The sequence below is a fragment of the Cherax quadricarinatus genome, chromosome 39, assembly GCF_038502225.1.
Source record: "Cherax quadricarinatus isolate ZL_2023a chromosome 39, ASM3850222v1, whole genome shotgun sequence".
In the NCBI taxonomy this organism is placed as follows: Eukaryota; Metazoa; Arthropoda; class Malacostraca; order Decapoda; family Parastacidae; genus Cherax; species Cherax quadricarinatus.
Window position 1 is genome coordinate 14,666,040 of NC_091330.1, and position 5,720 is coordinate 14,671,759.

A 5,720-nucleotide genomic window follows, 5' to 3' on the forward strand; every position below is an offset into this window, starting at 1 on the left:
GAAACAGACAAGAGTTTCCTGACGCGGGTCTTTGTCATACGATGACCCGCCGCTGGAGCTTTTGGCCATCTGACTAAGGCCTTCCACTGGCTTACCGGTCCACCTCTTTAAAAATTAATAGTTATTATTATTATTATAACTACTTGCTACTTACTATATTACTTTCTCCGTATATATGTTTAACTTGACATATTTCATTATGATGGATAATGGACTACTGGTTAAGATCATAAGAAAGAACGCTGTAGCAAGCCTACTGGCCAATGAACATCAAAATGGTATACAATACCGACAGGTTGTTAGGTAAGACACATATGCAACAGTTAGACAACTTTATTCCGAAACGTTTCGCCTACACAGTAGGCTTCTTCAGTCGAATACAGAAAGTAGGCAGGAACAGTAGAGATGTGAAGACGATGTAATCAGTCCATCACCCTTAAAGTCGTAGAATTTGAGGTTGTCAGTCCCTCGGCCTGGAGAAGTTCAGTTCCTGACTATGGAACTGAACTTCTCCAGGCCGAGGGACTGACAACCTCAAATTCTACGACTTTAAGGGTGATGGACTGATTACATCGTCTTCACATCTCTACTGTTCCTGCCTACTTTCTGTATTCGACTGAAGAAGCCTACTGTGTAGGCGAAACGTTTCGGAATAAAGTTGTCTAACTGTTGCATATGTGTCTTACCTAACTACTGGCCAATGTGAAGCAGGTCCAAGTCATCTACTGGCATATGCCACTGACCCAACCTAGTCAGGTCCAGGTCACACCCACTTAAGGAAGAAGCACGGCATCATACCTACTAGCACAAGCTAGTCATGTCCAACTCACACCCACCCACACCCACTAACCTATTTTTAAAACTACACAATGTTTTAGCTTCTATGAGATGAGCTTTTATGAGAGAGCCACAGAATTTGGTTAACACAAGCCTATCTGATGTTATCCTGACGCCAAATGACTTCGAACAGGCGATAAATGACATGCCCATGCACTCTGCCCCAGGGCCAGACTCATGGAACTCCGCGTTCATCAAGAACTGCAAGAAGCCCCAGGGAGCATGGACACGGGGGTCGTCCCACAGTTACTAAAAACAACAGACATAGCCCCACTCCACAAAGGGGGCAGTAAAGCAATAGCAAAGAACCACAGACCGATAGCACTAACATCCCATATCATAAAAATCTTTGAAAGGGTCCTAAGAAGCAAGATCACCACCCATCTAGAAACCCATCAATTACACAACCCAGGGCAACATGGGTTTAGAACAGGTCGCTCCTGTCTGTCTCAACTATTGGATCACCACGACAAGGTCCTAGATGCACTAGAAGACAAAAAGAATGCAGATGTAATATATACAGACTTTGCAAAAGCCTTCGACAAGTGTGACCATGGCGTAATAGCGCACAAAATGCGTGCTAAAGGAATAACAGGAAAAGTTGGTCGATGGATCTATAATTTCCTCACTAACAGAACACAGAGAGTAGTAGTCAACAGAGTAAAGTCCTAGGCAGCTACGGTAAAAAGCTCTGTTCCACAAGACACAGTACTCGCTCCCATCTTGTTCCTCATCCTCATATCTGACATAGACAAGGATGTCAGCCACAGCACCGTGTCTTCCTTTGCAGATGACACCCGAATCTGCATGACAGTGTCTTCCATTGCAGACACTGCCAGGCTCCAGGCGGACATCAACCAAATCTTTCAGTGGGCTGCAGAAAACAATATGAAGTTCAACGATGAGAAATTTCAATTGCTCAGATATGGTAAACACGAGGAAATTAAATCTTCATCAGAGTACAAAACAAATTCTGGCCACAAAATAGAGCGAAACACCAACGTCAAAGACCTGGGAGTGATCATGTCGGAGGATCTCACCTTCAAGGACCATAACATTGTATCAATCGCATCTGCTAGAAAAATGACAGGGTGGATAATGAGAACCTTCAAAACTAGGGATGAACATTAAAATGGTATAAAATACCGACAGATTGTTAGGTAAGACACATATGCAACAGTTAGGTATCTTTATTCCGAAACGTTTCGCCTACACAGTAGGCTTCTTCAGTCGAGTACAGAAAAGTTGATAGAAGCAGAAGATACTTGAAGACGATGTAATCAGTCCATCACCCTTAAAGTTTTGAGGTGGTCAGTCCCTCAGTCTGGAGAAGAGCATTGTTCCGTTGTCTCAGACAACGGAGATAAAACACCTCAATTACTGGGAGCGCTTGAGGTTCCTGAACCTGTATTCCCTGGAATGCAGGCGGGAGAGATACATGATTATATACACCTGGAAAATCCTAGAGGGACTAGTACCGAACTTGCACACGAAAATCACTCACTACGAAAGCAAAAGACTTGGCAGACGATGCAACATCCCCTCAATGAAAAGCAGGGGTGTCACTAGCACGTTAAGAGACCATACAATAAGTGTCAGGGGCCCGAGACTGTTCAACTGCCTCCCAGCATACATAAGGGGGATTACCAACAGACCCCTGGCAGTCTTCAAGCTGGCACTGGACAAGCACCTAAAGTCGGTACCTGACCAGCCGGGCTGTGGCTCGTACGTTGATTTGCGTGCAGCCAGCAGTAACAGCCTGGTTGACCAGGCTCTGATCCACCAGGAGGCCTGGTCACAGACCGGGCCTCGGGGGCATTGACCCCCGGAACTCTCTCCAGGTAAACTCCAGGTACTGTATTATTCGACAAGCTCGTTTGCTAGTTGCTTTCTGACAATGCTTGTTATAATGCTTGTTTAGCTAATCCATCAGTTTGTGATGCTCCTGGGGGCTATGTGAGAGGGAATCCACAAAAGCTGTACTGTAATACAGAGGTGTCTTAGTATTAATAACTTGGCTTCCACCTTACTGAGCAGTAAGCCATACTTATTGCTCTCAAACTTGTGGAAACTACCAAATTAGTGTAATTGTAACTGGCTGTTTCTTCTCATTACTTGTTCTAAATAGCCTGAGACCAGAATGTTGCATGCTTGCGGGTGAAGCTAGGCACAGAGGTACATGAAATATTAAGAAAGGGATTACCGTTAATCATTGTGGCCAGGGTTTGTGTTTTCCTGCATTTTTGTCACTGCTATCACAAGTTATATACACTGATGGATCTAAATAGGAGTCTTCTGGCAGGGCTGCATCTGCTCTTGTTGCCACCTCCCTAGTTAAGAACGATAATAAATTTGTTGAGTTAGGCATAAGAATTAACAACTGGGCGTCTACACTGCAAACTGAATTGTTTGCAATCCTAATGGCGCTAAAGCTAACCTATGACACTGAGCTTGACTCTATCATCATTACTGATTCTATGTCATCATTGAAGGCTCTTGACTCATATAATGACTCCAACAACATGCTCATTGGAGAAGCCAGGTATAGATACTCAAAAATTAGGGACAAAGGAATTAATGTACAATTGCTATGGATCCCATCACACATTGGATTACTCCTTCATGACAAAGTTGATATGTTAGCCAAGAAGAGTACCCAGAAGGAGAATGTAGAATATAACTTTGGTATAACTGTGTCTAGCATTAGGAATAATATTAGGAGAGAAGTAAATAATGAAAATGATTGTTATAGGAATGCAGTTAGAAGCCTGAGTAGATCTATAACCCACTATGATAACATGAACATAGATAAGTATGTTTATGGAGCAACTTGCAATGTGAACAGACTGACTGATGTTGTAGTGGCTAGGCTTAGGCTTGGTTACAAGTACTTCTGGCAGTTTGGGAGACACGCAGATGATGATCACATTAAATGTAAATTATGTGATCAGGCATATGGTCACTCTCTTGAACACTATGTGCTTAATTGTCCACTTATTGAGGAATGCAGAGACAGACAGTATAATAACCTATGTGACATGTCAAGATATCTTATTAATGAAAATAAGATACCAGATATATTAAGCAAATTTCCTAAATTTGCTTGCAACAGATAAGTGAACTATAGATATGTAGATATAAATCTATATGTATTCCTGTTAACCCTTTGGGGCCTAGTTCCTAGGCCTTTTGTGTATCCATATGCTCTCGCGCTACCGTCCACAGGATGGATAAGGGGTGCACAGTAAACTAGCCACTTCGGTGGCAAAATCTAATCTAATCACAGGATGAGTTGTGGTTACTCAGTAAACTAGTTGGTGAGTATGCAGCACAAATTAGAAATAAATTCAGTCTCCAAATGTGACACAGAATGATAGGGGGAAACCATGGAGGTTGTAGAAGGATGGTAATCACAGATAAAGCTATCTGTTGAACAATGAATAATCAGGGCCTTTCCAAAAAATATATAATAATAATAATCCTTATTTCTACAAGTACATGTACAAAGTATACAGTCCTAGCTGACATCAATGTCATACTACGGTATAAAAAGCCGCTTGTTATGTAGAGCATTTCTGGCAAATTAGGTCAGTCGATTAACAAACAGGTAGCTATTCGACGGTCTGGAGTTTTGAGACTCTCTGACCGCGGGTTCAAATCCCGCCCGTGGTATGGTTTGACAGCAGGTATCTTAAGGAAACACGACCTAATGTTTCCATCCGTACCGGGGATCGACCCCCTGACCTCAGTGTGTGTGAGCTGACGGTGCTAGCAAACCTGGACTCCAATATAATGTAGTTGCCAGAATTGTTTTCTTTTATAAATTAAAATTAAAATTCTTTATTTCTCTATTGATATTACAATGTGGAGTTTACATCTTATAAAATATTATTGCATATTAAAAAATTATTTATCACAAAGGCCACTAGTATGCCTAGGTAGGTTCAGGCAGATTAATACTCTTTCTTACTCTATATTGACACAGGTTATGGATCATACTGGTATTAAAGTGAGGTAGTTGATAACTAGACAATGCCTTGTCCGATAGGGTTTGTATTTTCAGCATTGGTCTGTAATTAGGGGAAAGGTTATTGCAACTATTGCCATGTCCAGGTGAACACTGCTTAACCTTATGTAGATCCTTCTTGAATTGGTTTCGTGCTATAGCTTGAGACAGCATGTTGCACAAATATATTATCTCCATAATGATTTGCGTATTTCCTGCATAAACTTTATCTATTTTATCTTTAGGTAAACATTCTACTTTGGGTTCACTGGCTACTACTGTTGAACATGATGAAAAGTAGGTTAATTTTGATTTAAATTTCGTGCATACGTTATTTTTTCACATTGGTATTAAGATTTATTTTTCTTGGGCTTTTTATCCCCGAAGGTTAGCCACCCAGGATAATTTAATAAAGTTAATGCGTCAGTGGGAACTGTATCTTATTTCCACTGGTGTTTCCACTGGGGTATTAAATGGCCATCATGTAGAAATTAACCTAGGACAACCCAATAAAGTTAAACACAGCCATATTTATTTAAGTCAGCGATAACGACATGAACGGGAAACATTATTCAGGAACCAGGTTCTCCAAAGTACAAAAGATTCCACCGGATAATGGCCGCTGCTTCAAAAAAACGACAACAAAAGTTTTAACAGGATTTAAAGACCCGGAAGTATGTCAAGAATTGTGTGGCTGCCCTTTAAAAATGATCCACAAACCCGTTGTCACCTGCTTTATTTCCCACACTGAGCCTCTTATAGCCATCTTCGTGACACAGATTTATAGAATGACTTTAATAATATGTGTCGGGGTTTATCTAATTAAATATTTAGAGAGAGAAATAGGTGAAAATGTTCGATATTTACCATAAACGGC